At 50.1% G+C, this 17053-nt stretch overlaps 1 protein-coding gene across 1 annotated transcript in view; it reads left to right on the forward strand.

The window, feature by feature from the left end:
- The window catches only part of TONSL (tonsoku like, DNA repair protein), a 281739-nt gene that overhangs the window by 21169 nt on the left and 243517 nt on the right, over positions 1-17053 (forward strand). The gene's annotated exons all lie outside the window — the stretch shown is intronic.

Genomic DNA, 17053 nt, shown 5'->3' on the forward strand with positions numbered 1-17053 from the left:
GCCTTCAGCATAGTGCCTTTCGGAAAAGGGTAGGCATTGCAGGATCTGGCAGATGAGTTGTCAGGTTTCCAGATGGGCTCATTTGGATTCAGTCAGAGAGCTGGAGGAGATTTCTCTGGTCTTGTATCATGGCTCTGAGGGCCATTTCTCCGGGGCCTCCTACCATTTGCCAGCAGATCCCTCGGGAAGAAGGTGATGATCCCATGGCGTCTTGCCTCTTTAGGAGAGAGAGGAGTTGTTTTCTTTGATAGCCAAGGCACTGGAAGTGCTTAATATTTTGTCTCTGGATCCTCCCCCGGTGGAGACTACTGCGTATCCTATGATGTCGGGGACTAAGAAGCTGCCTAGACCATTCCATATGTATGCTGTAATGCGGGTTCTTAGCTTAGTGGGACAGTCCTGAGGTGGGTTTGCGGGTAGCACAAGCCATGTCTCACTTGTATCCTCTCTCTGCCAAAGAGTTGGAGTAAACTTCCTAGGGTGGACTCTTTGGTCACGGCTGTGACCACAAAGACTACCCTCCCCATTGAGGGCAGTATGGTACAGCCTTCAAAGTTGTCCAGGATAAGAGATTGGAGTCCTCATTGAAGCCGTCCTTTGAGGTGGCGGCCTTGTGCATACATGCCACGGTTTGTGGCTCTTACGTGGCCTGTACTTGTTTTAAGTTGGGTCCAGAAGGCGTCCTCTTTGGAGTTGATTCAGTCTCTGCTCTCATTGGAGGTGGGTTTAACCAATTTGACGGACTTATATGATTGCTGCAAGCTTCAGCCAAGGAGCTCTCTTTAGCGGTTACTGTGAGACTCTGGCTCGGGCACTGGCATGCGGATGCCGCATCTAAGTCTCAACTGGCCAGGATTCCTTTCCGTGGCAAGCTCCATTTTGGATCTGACTTAGATTGTGAAGGATCTCGGGAGGCCGAAGGATAAGCCGAAAGCTTCCTTCTGCTTGTCTTGATCTTGTTCCTGATTCTGAGACGTGAGGCAGTATGGACCGGAGAGAGTGGGCTCCTTTCAGAGACCCTGTTCCAGCAGAGGGGACAGGCAGGCCTTTACCTCTGCTTCTCGGGCTTCCCTGGCTGCCCATGCTTCCCAATGATGGAGTCTCGGTCCACTCCTCCAACCTCAACATTGGGGAAGATTACAAGCTGGAATTCACTCATCCTCTGTCAGATTGTTTTCTGGAATTCCCATGCAAGGATCTTGCCAAAGTTGCCACTGTTCAGTCCACCCTCAGCGACTTCTTGTTCTTGGGGGCTGTGTCAAGAGTGCCTCCGTTGGAGGTGGGTCAAGGCCGTTATTCCATCTATTTTTGTTGCGTTCTCGAGGGCCTTGGCATTCTGTCAGGTCCTCAAGGCAGGACTGGAGTTCGTGAGCCCTTGGGCCACTGCCGAGGAGCGGCAGCGGCAGGCAAGACCACCTTGGAACTGGATACCTCGAAGAGCAGTACTGGAACTCTGGACTGGAGTAGTACAAGGCAGGCAACTAGAACAGACAAAACAGGAACAGCCCCACCCGCACTTAGCCACCGCTCCTCCGGAGCTGAGCTCCCAAGTGCAGGTGGCCGGCAGGACAAGGCAGGAACCGAAGATCCAGAGGACCCACCCCGGGTCCGGGACACACGAGGGAGACCAGACCAGGAACTAAACACAGACAGTGTGCTGCTGCACAGCCACTAGCAAGACCCAGAAGACAGACCAAGGAACACAAGGCGTACAGAAGCCTAGCAGGAGCAAGGACTAGGGCAGCATACACACTGGGCAGAACGGGGATCCAGGAGCACCCACAGGTTAAACCCTCCAGCTAGGTGGAGACAGGATACAGGAATAACCACACAGGAAATACACACTAGCTAGACAGATACAGGATTCAGGATATACACTCAGGATATACAAGCAGGGTAGGCACACAGGCTAGGCAAGGCAGGACTTAGGGTAAAGAGAGCAAACCAGGAAGAACAGGCCAGGGGTCTTGGGCTGGCAGCAGAGCAAACAGAGTAACCAGGAATAACAGGCCAAGGGTCTTTGGGGCAGACAGGAGAACAGACAGAGTAAACCAGGACAAAGGCTTCTCCCCAACCCAGGGTAAGCCAGGAACAGAGGCTTCACCCCAACACAGGGTAAGCCTGGAGCAGAGGCTTTACCCCAAACACAGGGTAAGCCAGGAACAGAGGCTTCACCCCAAACACAGGGTAAGCCAGGAAGGACCCGCAGTCCACAGACAGACAGTGGCAGGGAAGACCCCCCCACGGAAGGACAACAGAGACACAGAAAGAAACTGGGCTGGAACCCAGAGAGAGGCTAAGCAGTAGTGCAGCAGACACTTACTAACCTGACCTGGCCTAAGAGCATAAACTTATGCAAAGGCCCAGACTGCAAGCACAGCACTTCCTTATGAAGGCTCTCCCTGATGAGTCACCAGCAGTAGGGCAGAAGCAGGAAGTATACAGACCCCAAAGAGAGGCTTGACACACATAGGAAGTGAGCCCACAGGAAAGACAAGCAGGAGCCATCTTGGAAGCTGGCACAGAGCCGGTGGCAGCCATCTTAGATGCTGGCTCCCTAGAGAGACATACAAGCTCATTTTCAAAGCACTTAGCCTCCCAAAGTTCCATAGAAACCTATGGAACTTAGCCTCCCAAAGTGCTTTGAAAATATGCCTCATAGCCCACACAGGTGAGATCTAGTGAAGCCATCAGGTTCATGCTGGAAGCAGCCAGCACACCAGGACAGAGACAAGACTAACACAAACACAGAGAGAAGCCAGCAGAGCTGCTGACCCCCAGAAAGAAGGTAAGGCTGAGGGTGGTCACGGCCACAGACATGACAATTTTGTGGTGCCAAAGAAGGGTGGTTCCTTTTGTCCCATTCTCGATCTAAAGCATGTCAACAGGGCTCTCAAGATCAATCACTTTCACATGGAAACATTGCGGGTCATGATCACATTCATTCAGTCCAGAGAATTTCTCACCTCTCTATGTTTGAAGGAGGCTTAGTTGCATATTCCAATTTGGCCACCTCATCAGCGCTTCCTGCGCTGATGCTTGGGAAGCACTTTCAGTTCTGGGCCCTGCTTTTCTGCCTCGCGATGGCTCTCTGAATCTTCTCCAAGGTGATAGTGGTGGTTGTGGAGAGAATGCGTTAGTCCATCCTTACCTGGATGATTGGTTGATTAGGGCCTCTTCCCAGCAAGATAGCAAGTGGGCCACCAACAGGGTGGTTGCCCTCTTGTGTTCACTAGGCTGGGTGGTCAGTCTGAACAAAAGTCACTTGGTCCCTTCTCAATTGCTGGAGTATCTTGAGGTGATCTTCGATACTCTAGTGGGAAAGGTGTACTTTCCGGAGGCTCGGCAACTGAAACTTCGCTGTCAAGTTTCTGCCCTTCTCTGTGTCCCAGTTTGTGTTCTCTCGGACAGTGCGTCGGCAGTGGCCTACATCAACAGGTGGGGGGATCAAGAGTGCTCCCCTGGCTCGTGAATTGTCCCTCCTCTGCCAGTGGGCGGACAAGCATGGGGCCCTGCTGTTGGCGGCGTACTTAGCGGGGGAATTGAATGTTCAGCCGGATCCAGTTGTGTTGGGAGGCATTTCATCAGATCGACCAATGGGGAGTTCCAGTGGCCAGGAGAAGCAGTGCCAAGTTGCCAGACACTTCAGCAGAAGGAGGGAGAAAGATGCAGAAGGATTGTACGCTCTGCTTCAGCCATGACAGGCCGGAGCACTTCTGTACGTTTTCCCTCCCTGGCTGATCGGGTTCTAGGCCGCATCATTTGTCATCTGGGGCCCGTTCTGGTGGCACTGCAGAACTGATTTGATTGTAAGTTGACGGCCCTCTTCCATTCTCGGGTCACATGGGTCAGCTGTTCCAGGGTCTGGTTCTCATGGAGGATCCCTCCCACTTTGGTCTTACAGCCTGGCTCTTGAGATGGTGAAGTTGAGAAAGAAGGGTTATCTGGAAACGGTTACCATGTTGCTCCAAGTGAAGAAGAGGTCCATCTTGGTGACTTGTGCGAGGGTTTGGAGAATTTGAGTCCTGGTGCACTTTGTGAGGGGTTTTGCTGTTGGGAGGTGTCCTTGTCTCATATTCTTTCATTTTTGCAAGATGGCCTGGAGAAAGGTTTGGCCGTGATTTTTCTGAAGGTGCAGGTGGCCGTCTTATGTTTTTGGTGCTGTATTTAGAGATCTTCCTTGGTGGCCTATCTGGATATAGGGTGGTTTATGCGTGGGGTTAACCATTTGTACCTCCCTCGCTGGTCCATTTCTGCCTTATGAAGTCTTCAGAAAATGAACACAAAATCTGTACCACTCTGTAATACTTGTGCAATATTATTTATGAATTATTATGAAATTTTTATTTGTTTTTTTAAAATTGTAATTATTTCAAAGCAAGGAGGAAAATGACCTCTGAAAACGTCTGTGGACTTTAGGAAGATTGCAAGATGTCACCAAAGACAATGATTGGATCATCAGTTAAAAAACCTCCAAAACTTTATTTTATTTATCTCAAATGTCTTTTACATTTCTTATACATTCTTTAATGTGATGAAAACAGTTTAAATCCAAAAGTTCAAAAACACTACTTAGCTTCAGCTTGTCTAGGTTGTGGAGTCTTAACCTGGTGCTTTGCGTCTTCCACCTGCCACTGTTCAAGCCTCTGGATTGGCTCACTTTAAAGAACCTTATGTTGAAAATGGTGTTTCTGGTGGCCATTACTTCAGCCCAGCATGTGTCGAGAGTTGCAGGCTCTCTTGTGTAGAGACCCTTTCTTCTGGTTTACGGAGGAGGGGGGGTCTCGATTACGACGGTTCCGCCCTTTCTGCCAAAGGTGGTTTCGAGGTTACATTTGAACCAGCCGATTTTTCCCTCCCTTCTTTCAGTCAGGAGGACTACCCAGAGGACTCTTTCTCTTCACTGTTTGAATGTGTACAGAATTCTTGTCAGGTATTTGCAGATTACCAATGAATTCCAGTGCTTGAATCATCTTTTCCTATTGTTTGCAGGGCACAATAAAGGTGATCAGGCCTCTAAGGCCACTATTGCACATTAGCTTAAGGAGGCCATTTTGTCTGCTTATATGTTGGTGGGTAAGTCTCCGTCTTTGCATCTGAAAACACACTCTTAGGGTGCAAGCGACTTCTTTTGCGGAATCGCAAGCTGTGTCGATTGATTGAAATCTGTTGATCAGCTATGTTGTCCTCGGTGAACACTTTTACGAAGCATTATCGCTTGGATGTCTTGTCTTGTCGTGAGTCCACATTTGTTGCTTCAGTTCTGGCGGCAGGGATTGCACAGTCCCGCTGTTCGTGAGGACTGCTTTGTTAGATACCACTGGTTATCTGGATTGATCTGTGAGACGACATGGAAGGTAAAGTTAGTTTTTTACCTGGTGATTTTCTTTCCATCAGTCTCAACAGATCAATCCAGAGGCCCACCCAACTACCAGGCTTCTTTGGGTGTGTCTGCAGATGCAGGGGAGCATTGCCTACATATTGTGAAGAAGAAAAAAAAAGACAAACAGGGGACTGAAGTCTACCTATTGCTGGTGTAGTGTCAGCTTAATGGCTCTTCTTGTTGTTTTCTATGTTTTTCAGTTTGTTTGTTTTTTTTCTTGAGAGCTCTCTGTACAGAGGCAGGACATTTCAGTGTTTGTTTTTTCTCCCTACTGCTTTGTTAGCAAAAATACTGAAAGACAGGCTGCTGCACAGGATCTTGTATGGCATTCTTTCTGTCTCCACCTGCTGGTAGATGGGCATAATCCACTGGTCTCTGGATTGATCTGTTGGGAGTAATGGAAAGAAAATTATCAGGTTACAAACTAATTTTCACTTAGAGGTTCTTCTTCCTACATCAGGAAGGATAGAGAGATGGTAGGATCATATCAACCTATATCTTTTGTTCCAAGACATTCAAATTGTAGCATCCATACTAGCTTGGTGCCATTTTCTCAGGTTTCATACATACAAACCAAGTGAGGAGGTTAGCATCTGCTAATATATTAACAGGCTTATTTTCGAAAGAGAAAAACGACCATCTTTTGACAAAAATCGGAAGATGGGCGTCCTCACAGGGTCGCCCAAATCGGTATAAATGAAAGCTGATTTTGGGCGTCCCCAACTGCTTTCCGTCGCAGGGATGACCAAAGATCCTGGGGGCGTGTTGGAGGCATAGCGAAGGCGGGACTTGGGCGTGCCTAACACATGGGCGTCCTCAACCCATAATGGGGAAAAAAAGGGCGTCCCTGATGAGCATTTGGGCGACTTTACCTGGTCCTGTTTTTCTTACGACCAAGGCACACTGACCAGATGACCTCCAGAGAGAATTGGGGATGACCTCCACTTACTCCCCCAGTGTTCACTAACCCCCTCCCACCCTCAAAAAAAAAAAAACAACTTAAAAATATTGATTGCCAGCCTCAAGTGTCATACTCTGGTCCATCGCAGCAGTGTGCAGGTCCCTGGAGCAGCTGTAGTGGGTGCAGTGCACTTCAGGCAGGCGGACCCAGCCCCCCCCCCCCCCCCCACCTGTTACACTTGTGGTGGTAAATGTGAGCCCTCCAAAACCCACCATAAACCCACTGTATCCACATCTAGGTGCCCCCTTCACCCGTAAGGGCTATGGTAGTAGTGTACAGTTGTGGGTAGTGGGTTTGGGGGGCTCAGCACCCAAGGTAAGGGAGCTATGTACCTGGGAGCAATTTGTGAAGTCCACTGCAGTGCCCCCTAGGGTGCCCGGTTGGTGTCCTGGCATGTCAGGGGGACCAGTGCACTACAAATGCTGTCTCCTCCCACGACCAAAGGGCTTGCATTTGGTCGTTTCTGAGATGGGCGTCCTTAGTTTCCATTATCGCCGAAAATCAGAAAGTCTAGGGACAACCTAAATGTCAAGATTTGGGCATCCCCGACTGTATTATCAAAATGAAAGATGGATGCCCCTCTTGTTTCGATAATACGGGCTTCCCCGCCCCTTCGTGGGGACGTCCTGTGAGGACGTCCTCAGGAAAACTTGGGCGCCCCTTTTGATTATGCCCCTCTAAGTGATGCAAGTATTGCAGGTGGGTTCTAAGAGCTGTGGAGATGCCATCAGAGTGGCCTAGTGGTTAGGGTGGTGGACTTTGGTCCTGGGGAACTGAGGAACTGAGTTCGATTCCCACTTCAGGCACAGGCAGCTCCTTGTGACTGGGCAAGTCACTTAACCCTCCATTGCCCCAGGTACAAATAAGTACCTGTATACAATATGTAAGCCGCATTGAGCCTGCCATGAGTGGAAAAGCGCGGGGTACAAATGTAACAAAAAAATAAATAAATAAAATAAGTCTCGATGCTGAGAAGACCTTTGACAACATTGTATGGAAACATCTTTTTCTCCGAGGACAAGCAGGCTGTAGTATTCTCACGGGTCGACGATCCATGTCGGCCCGGGAACCAGCATTTTTAGTAGCAAAATCTTTCTAGAGCCTTCTGAAGCACGCTGCGTGTCCGACTGCACATGTGCAGGGTGCCTTCCCGCCTGCTGTGTGACCGCTCTGCTCTGCTTTTACTACGTGAGGAGCGGCAGTTTTTTCTGTGGCTCCTCGTTAGCCCGGGAAGAGCCTTTTCGTTAATGCCTTCAGATTTTTTTTTTTTTTGCTTTGATTTATTTTTCTTTTTCAGTTGTTTAAAAAAAAAATTATTGTCCTCTATTTTTCTTAGATTTTTTGCCGCGTTTAAGTTTTCTTTATTTTTAGTTGCAGCTGCACTTGGGCCTGCTCGGTCAGGTCTCCCTTCTTTTTGTTCTCTTTTTACCAGCACAATCATGTTTTTTTGATTTAGCTAGGGCAGTCTTCCCTTCCATGTCATCGAGGACTCCCCGTGGCTTCAAACTTTGTACTCGGTGCACCCATCTCAGGCATCGATACACTTTCATGGTGTATCCGGTGCCTTGGGCCCTACCATAGCCCAGCTCATTATGCCCTTTGTCTTCGTATGAAGAAAAGGACGCAACTGGCTCAAGAAACCAATGAGAAACTTTTTGGGGCTCGGTCCGGTCCTTCAACGTCTGCAACGGCATTGACATCAGGAGTGGAGGTAGGGATGGCTGCTAAGGGACCACGCCACGTTGGGAGCAGTGAGGCATCGAGTGGGTCTCCACCTGCCTTGAGGCCTCCTGCTATCCAGGCCCCCCGGGACTGTCCATCATTGGACCCAACCCCGAGGCGATGTGGGGTTCGACGTCCTCATCGGCACCGAGGAGCCTCAGTGACGGGCATCGATCGAAGGCTAAGAAGTACAGTCACCGTTCTCCTTTGACCAACTGTGTCAGGAGGCTGAGGGAATCGGCACCTGAGAAGCGTCGGCGCCGGGAGGACCGCTCCCCCTCCATACAGTAAGTGCCGACGCACCGGTCTCCCAGCAGTCCAGTTCCTGCTCCCAGGCAACTCTGCAACTGAATGTCCCACCGGCCCCACGGCCTTTCCTGATGGTGGCTCTCGATGAGCGGATTTGGGCCTTGCTACCAGAGCTCATGGAAGGACTGCTGTGCCACACTGCATCAGTGTCAGGGGTGCTGGCACCTACCTTGCCTCTGCTGCAGCTATGTCTGGCCTTCCACCCGCAGTGCGGTCTCTGAGCTTGGCACCGCTTGTGGCTCCAGTATTGGCTGCCACCCAGGTTGGCTCTCCATCAACTCCATATGGGAGTCGGCCTCTCTACATCACCATCAAGACCATGGTGCTTCGGCGTCGAGGCGGTTCAGTCTGAAGTCACTGAGGGAAGTGCTCTCCGACACCAAGGATGAATGCTTGTGGGAGTCAGAGGAAGATCCCAGGTACTTTTCATCCGATGAGTCCTTTGGTATTCCCTCTGAACCTTCCCCTCCACCTGAAAGGAGACTGTCTCCACCTGAGAGCCTCTCCTTCTCATCTTCTGTGCGGGAAATGGCTCAGGCCATTACATTCCCCATAGATGTGGAGGATGAGCCCAGGGCTGAGATGCTCAAGGTCCTGGACTACACCTCTCCACCTAGAGGGGCAGTGACATTTCCTTTGCGTAAGATATTCAAGGAAGTCCTTATGTGAAACTAGGTGTCCCCTCTGTCCCCATAGTCCTGAAGACAGATTCTCATATCGGATCCACGGGGAGCCTGGGTTGATGAGGTCTCAGTTACCCCACAACTCCATAGTGGTGGACTCCCCTCAAAAGAGCCAAGAGTTCTAGGGACTATGCTTCTGTTCCCCCAGGCAGGGAAGCTAGGACCTTGGATTCTTTTGGGAGGAAAATGCATCAGGCCGCCATGCTCGTTGCCTGTATACAGTCATACCAGCTCTTCACGAGCATCCACTTTCGGAACTCGGTGTGGCAGCTGTCTAGTTTGGTCGATGCCCTCCCTCCAGAGCAGCTGAACCCTTTTGCCAGCTGGTCAAGCAGCAGAAGGCATGTCATAAATTCTTGGCCAGGGGCGCATACAACACTTTTGATGTAGCATTCAGGATCTCTGCTCAAGGTATAGCTATGCGCAGACTCACATGGCTGTGTGTTTCTGACCTGGACCATTCGGTCCAGCAGAGGATTGCAATGTTCCTTGTCGGGGGGGGGGGGGGGGGGGGGGGGGGGGGGGGGGAGATAATCTTTTCAGAGAGAAAGTGGAAGATCTTGTTGACCAGATTAAGAAGCACCCGGAAGCTATGGCTTCTCTCTCCTGCCGGGCACCTTCTGTGTCCGCCTCCTCAACTAGGAAGTATTTTAGTGGGTCACAGAGTACTCCCTGTTCTTATTCTAGGGATAGGTACACTCCGGCATCTCGCCAGCCTGCTCAGGCTCAGTCCCAGCGCGCTTGTTCCCGTCAACAGCGTGCACCTAAAGCCCCTGTTGCTCGCCAGCAAAAGCAGGGGATGGGCTTTTGACTGGCTTCAGGACAGCATAGCAGACATAAAAGTGTCTGTACCGGACGATTTGCCGGTTGGGGGGGAGGTTGAAGTTTTTTCAGCAAAGGTGGCCTCTTATAACCTCCGTCTGGTGGGTTCTTCAAATAGTCCGGTTAGGATACACCCTAAATCTGGAATCCAAACCTCCAAATTGTCCACCGAGAGCTCATTCATTCAGCTGTCAGTGCAGGCAGGTACTTGCAGAGGAACTCTCCGTCCTTCTACAGGCCCATGTGGTTGAACCCGTTTCACCAGGGGAAGAAGGGCTATGATTCTATTCCAGGTACTTCCTGGATTATTAGCCTAGTGGTTAGTGCAGCGGACTTTGATCGTGGGGAACTGGGTTCAATTTCCACTGCAGCTCCTTGTGACTCTGGGCAAGTCGCTTAACCCTCCCATTGCCCCAAGTACAAATACATATACTATGAGCTGTATTTTCAAAGCACTTAGATGTACAAAGTTCCATAGGTTGCTATGGAACTTTGTAAGTCTAAATGCTTTGAAAATACACCTCCACGTAAAACGCTTTGAATGTAGTTGCAAAAACCACGGAAAGGTGGTATATCAAGTCCCATTCCCCTTCCACGTGCAGAAGAAGACAGGGGGGATCATCCTAGACCTAAGGACCCTGAACAAATTCCTAGTCTGAGAAAAGTTCGGGATGGTTTCCCTGGGCACCCTTCTTCCCATGATTCAGGAAAACGATTGGTTATGCTGTGTGGACTTGAAGGACGCTTACACTCATATCGTGATAATTCCAGCTCACAGGAAGTATCTTCGATTTTGGCTGGGAATGCAGCACTTCCAGTACCTTGTGTTGCCCTTTGGCCTAGTGTCAGCTGGGAGTGCATGTGTTCCCTTATCTCGACGAATGGCACCTCTGAGACCAGTGCTCGGGAGTCCATGTGGAAGACTATTAGGGTTGTAATAAATTACCCAAAGTACCATCTCACTCTGGTTCAGAAATTGGAGTTTATTGGAGCATTGCTCGACACGAGAACAGTTCGAGCTTATCTTCCTGAGGCGCGGGCAGGCAACCTTCTGTCCCTAGTGTCCAAGGTTCGAGCGTCTTAGTAAGTCACAGCTCGGCAAATGTTGAGACTCTTGGGGCACATGGCCTCCACAGTTCATGTTATGCCCATGGCACGTCTGCATATGAAATCTGCTCAATGGACCCTGGCTTCTCAGTGGCATCGGGCCATGGGAAATCTAGACGATGTCATCCATGTGCCCACCGACCTTGCACACTCTTCAATGGTGGACGATTCAATCCAATTTGACCATAGGACCTCCATTACAAATTCCTCTGCTGCAGAACGTGCTGATGACAGATGCATCTCTCTTGGGGTGGGGGGAGGGGGGTTCATGTAGATGGGCTTCACACTCAGGGAGCCTGGTTCCCCCAGGAAACAGCTCTTCAGATCAACCTCCTGGAGCTCCGATTGATCTGTAACACTCTAAAGGCTTTCAGGGAATCAGTTATCCAACCAAATTATCTTAATTCAAACAGACAATCAGGTTGCAATGTACTACACCAACAAGCAGGGGGGGCACCAGATCTCACCCTCTGTGTCGGGAAACTGACTGGATGTGGATTTGGACACGCCGCCATGGCATGTTTCTCCAAGCCACTTATCTGGCAGGCGTAAACAACAGTCTGGTTGACAGGCTGATCAGAGTCATGCAACCTCACGAGTGGTCCCTGAATATGGGTGTATCCCATAAGATCTTCCGGGTCTTGCTGGCTTCCAGGAAAGATTCCATTAAGAAGTGTTACTCTTTTTTAAATGGAGGAGGTTTGCCTTCTGGTGTGATAGCAAGATCCCCTTTTTTGTCCTACACAGACCCTGCTTGAATACCTTCTACACTTATCGGAGTGTGGTCTCAAGACTAACTCTGTAAGGGTTCACCTTAGTGCAATTAGTGTGTATCACCAGTGTGTAGAAGGTAATCCTATCTCTGGACAGCCTTTAAATGTTTGCTTCATGAGATGTTTGCTTTTGTCAAAGCCCCCTGTCAAACCTCCACCAGTGTCATGAGATCTCGACGTTCTCGCCCAGCTGATGAAAGCTCCTTTTGAGTGACTGAACTGTTGCCATCTGAAGTACTTGACCTGGAAGGTTGTTTTCTTGCTGGCTGTTACTTCAGCTCATAGGGTCAGTGAGCTTCAGGCCTTAGTAGTGGATGCACCTTATACTAAGTTTCATCACAACAAAGCAGTCCTCTGCATGCACCCTAAGTTCCTGCCAAAGGTGGTGTCGGAGTTCCATCTGAACCAGTCGATTGTCTTGCCAACATTCTTTCCCTGACCTCATGCCCACCCTGGCGAAAGCAGCTTGCACACCTTGGACTGCAAGAGAGCATTAGCCTTTTACATGGAGTGGACAAAGCCCTTCAGAAACTCCGCCCAGCTTTTTGTTTCTTTTGATCCCAACAGGAGGGGAGTCTCCATCGTTAAACGCACCATTTCCAATTGGCTAGCAGATTGCATTTCCTTTGCTTATGCTCAAGCTGGCCCATGTCACGGCTCAATGTTGGAGCCATGGCTGTGTTGGTGGCTCACTTAGCCTCCATTGAAGAAATTTGCAAGACTGCGACGTGGGCTTCAGTCCACACATTCACATCTCATTACTGCCTTGAGCAGGATACCCAATGCAACAGTCAGTTTGGGCAGTTGGTGCTGCAGAATCTGTTTGGGGTTTAGAATCCAACTCCACCCTCCTAGGCCTGTTTTGTTCTGTTCTGTTCCAGGCTGCATTCTCAGCTAGTTTGTATATAGTTTCAGGTTAATCTGTTATGTCCTCGCCATTGCGAGGCCCAATTGGCCACTGTTTGTTGTTTTGGGTGAGCCTGGATGTTGTTTTGAGTGAGCCTGGATGCTAGGGGTTCCCCACTTGTGAGTATAATACAGCCTGCTTGTCCTCGGAGAAAGCGAAGATACTTACCTGACAGCAGGCTTATTATTCTCACAATCCCGCCCACCTCCCCTTGTAGTTGTTTCTTTCTAATTTTTTCTTATTCTGTTGAATTTTTTGCTATATATCATGCCGGTTCCCGGGCCGACACGGATCATCGACCCACTGTGCTTCTTGTGGCCTTGATTTCAGGTCGGCATGTTTCTGATTTGCAGACTCTGTCCTTTAGGGAACCTTTCCGCCAGTTTTTTTTTTTTTTTCCAGGAGAAAGTGGTTCTCCAGGCGATTCCTTCCTTTCTGCCTAAGGTGGTTTTTCTGTCTCTTGTCAATTTAGCAGGTTTCCCTGCCTGTCTTGGGGGACCAGTCTGGCTCGGAGGAGCAGAAGTGCTTGCACTGTTTGGATTTTTGCAGAACCCTCTGTTGCTATTTGAGGGTGACTCACAAATTTTGCCGTTCAGATCATCTGTTCGTGTTGTTAGGAGAGGGGGGGAGGGTTCCTGAAAGGGCGAGGCAGGATCCACTTTTTCCCGTTGGGTGAGGGAAGCGGTGGCCTCGGCCTGTTTAGTTCGGAAACAGCCTGTTCCCTCCTTTCTTGAAGGCTGATTCTACTAGGGCTTTGGCAGCTTCTTGGGCAGAGCATTCATTGGTTTCTTCGATGGAAATTTGTAAGGTTGCAGCCTGGTGATCTTTTCATTCCTTTATGCACCACTATCACCTCGATGTGTTTGGTCATCAGGATTGAGGTTTGGAGCCAGGGTGCTGACAGTGGGGCTCTGTGGGTCCCACCCATAATGGTCACTGCTCTGGTACTTCCCATTTGTGCCGGTCTAGATGGATGCTGTGGAAGGAGCAATTAGATCTTACCTCCTAATTAGCTTTCCTTTACTCCCTGTATGCTGGCACAGAGCCCTCCCAGTGGACGGTAGTTTTGTAGTTTCTTTTTTTTTTTTAATTTTTTTATAGCTGGCGTTCTCATGAAGTGTTTTGTCGGTTCTTTTTCGGGACTCTACAAAAAAAAAAAACCAGACACATGGGATTGTCGGAATTCAGCTCTGTACGAGCCTTCTTGCAGTTGGTCGGGGTTAGTGTATCCTATTCCTCCTATTTGGCGGCAGCAGCAGTGCAGACAGCCTCGGTCAGGGGATCGAGGTGGTGAAATTGGATGGAGATTTTGATTTCGTTTTCGAGTGTTTTCTCTTTGTTGTTTAGTCCTGTGGGTCATCTGCTTTGCTAGTACAAAGGTTTTGAGGTATACCCCACCCCTGTCCCCCTTCCCCCTCCAGAAGAATTACAGCAAACCCTCCCCCAATAACACAATACTTCATCCAGGGCTTTGACTCTGATAGCACCTGGGCCTAAGTTAAAGCTATATCTCTCTCTTCCCGCTCCCCCCCCCCCCCCCCCTGCCGGAAGCAGGTCAATACCAGCAACATACCAATAACACTGGTTTCTGGAAGTTTGCCAGAGCTGAGAGAACTACACCGACCTTACAGTTTATTAACAAGAAGACTGCATCCTCGAGGCCCTAAATATTGCAAATATGGATTCCAAACCTGCAAGAAGATCCTTCTATGCTTAGAGGACTCCCTAGCTTCCCTCGCCTCCCAATTTGTCAAAAGATGCACCTGATTCCTCCAGTGCCAAAACTCTGGAGGCTTCGGGGATGTTCAGTACTGCAGAATGACCTTCTTAGCCACTAGACACAACTTGCGGCTTAAAAAAAATAGGTTTTCTGGACAGGGGGAAAAAAAAAAGCTCCAGGTACATCCAACAAAAATTGTTTCACTGAACCACTGAGTTCATGATCTAACAAGAGGGCTAAAAACCCTCTCGCCCTCGCCCAGAACTCCTGCACCTTGGGGCACGTCCAAAAAGCATGAAAGAAAATGTGATGCGAGCTGTCTTAAGTGTAACCACCCGCATCACCAAGACCCCCCCCCCCCCCCCCACATGAGCCAGTTGCGCTTTTGTCATATATACTCTAAGTACCACCCTATACCCACACTCGCTAAGTCTCGCGTCTGTAGTTATTAGGGGTACACTCCGAAGTGTGGGAGCAACATCCCAATTCCCCGAGTCACCTGCACATGTATCCCGTATTGAGGAAAAGTCCTTGCCACGATCCCCTTTCACAAGCGCTCTGTGGAGCTGTGACACAAACAAACCTCTGTCTGCCACTTCCTGAAAGAAAACCCTAACCCAGGCCCCCAATTGGTTCCCTAGGGATGACCCATTCAGAGTAGATACGTAATGTTTGACCTGCTCATATGTAAAGTGATTACTCCAAGAAGGTTCCAGCTGCTGATGTAAATCCTCAAAGACATGTAACACTCCCACTGCATTTAACAAATGTTCCAACCGCGTTATGCCCTTCTGTTCCCAATGTCAAAATGTAGGGTTATCGAGACCCGGACCAAAGTCCCCATTACCCATAATGGGAATCAAGTCAGATACCCTCGCATCCCCCCCTCCCCCCCAGCTTTCCTATCAACACCCTCCACACGTCACGTAATGACCCCAACAACACACTCTCTTATAGGTGTGCGGGCAACCTTGAGTAAGGCTGATGTAATAGGGAATAAAAGTTCCATATCATCATGCCGATCAATCCATAGACTGGTGGGTTGTGTCCATCTACCAGCAGGTGGAGATAGAGAGCAATCCTTTTGCCTCCCTATATGTGGTCATGTGCTGCCGGAAACTCCTCAGTATGTTCTCTATCTCAGCAGGTGGTGGTCACACACAGCAGCAGCTCTGGCTAGGTCTCCAAGCCTAATTCTTAGGTTTTGTTGAGTACCTGGGGGTTAAGGGCTCTTCTTGAGCAAGTGCAAACCTGGTGGCGCCAGGTCCCTCCTTTTCTCCCCCCTCCCGCTGGCTCCGTTAAAAAAAAAAAAAAAAAAAAAATTTGATCGTCCTTTAAGGGCGTTTATTTCAACGTTTATATCAGCATTTATTGCAGCTGCTCACTGGGACACCAGTTCGTTACAGCTCGGAGCGAGAAGCAGGTAATTTTACCTTTTATAGCGGGCAGGGGGTTCCCCGTTCGGTCTCCACATGGCTTATGGCATCTGAGGGCGAGGGCGCGAAGTTTCGCACCTCGGACCGCGTGTGTGCGTCTAGCGGGGATGCGGGGGTTTCAAAGCCTGACTCGCCTTTGTTTGGGCGTCAGTTTGGAGTCCGGTCAGTGTCCCGGTTCTTCCTCCGGTGCGGCAGTTTTTTTCCCGCCATAAGCGCCCATCCCCCGCTGCTGGCCCCCCCCCCCCCCCTCCCATTTTGGCCGGCCACTCTGCTCGGACGGCTTCTTCTTGGGCAGCCCTCGAGGTGGGAGACGTTAATGCTATGGTCGCCCTTGATTCGGGCGACAGCAAGAAAGCGGCGAAAGTTAAGCGCCGTTCTTTCTGCGCGGCTCCTTCTCAGAGTTTCGCGCCGGACGCCATTTTGGATGCGCAGCATGTTTCCCCCTTGCTCTTGCGAGCGCCGGTTGAGGGTGCGTCTAGGGCCGTGGCCCAGGTGGCAGAAGTGCTCAGTCTAGGGGGTTCTCCCCTGAGTTCATTTTGCTGATGCATCAGGCTTTTCTTATGCTAAATGCTGCCCCGGCTCCCCCCTCTGATCAAGGGGTTGAGGCCTCCGGAAGCAAACGCCCTTGGATGGACTTCCAGGCCCTAGAGGACTCTGTCTCCTCTGATGTAGATGAGGGCAGCGTATCTGAGTTCTCCCAACAGTCCTTTGGGGATTCCTTGGAGGAGACGGATTCCCGCTCGGATGGAGCGGATGACCCCTCTGCAGCACGGATCTTTCGCTCAGAGGATTTGCCCAACCTGTTAGTGCAGGCCATGAGCATTTTGAAGATTTCCTCTCCGGAGGACGTCTCTCCCTCAGCCTCTGTTGGCTCTGCCATTATGCTGGGGACGAAGCGCCCGCCTAGAACCTTCCACATGCATGAAGCTATGCACACCTTGATTTTGGCTCATTGGGATTTCCCAGAAGCGAGCCTTAAAGTGGCTAGGGCTATGTCCCGCCTCTATCCTCTGCCTGAAGGTGAACGGGAGGCCTTTCTTGGGCCTACCGTGGATTCTTTAATCACTGCGGTGACTAAGAAAACGGCGTTGCCGGTGGAAGGTGGCACGGCCCTAAAGGACGCCCAAGACAGAAGATTGGAGGCGGCTTTAAAGTTGTCCTTCGAGGAGGCTGCTTTAAGTTTGCAGGCCTCAATTTGCGGCTCCTATGTGGCCAGGGCATGCCTGACGC

Source organism: Microcaecilia unicolor, chromosome 1 (genome assembly GCF_901765095.1).
Source record: "Microcaecilia unicolor chromosome 1, aMicUni1.1, whole genome shotgun sequence".
Taxonomy (NCBI): Eukaryota; Metazoa; Chordata; class Amphibia; order Gymnophiona; family Siphonopidae; genus Microcaecilia; species Microcaecilia unicolor.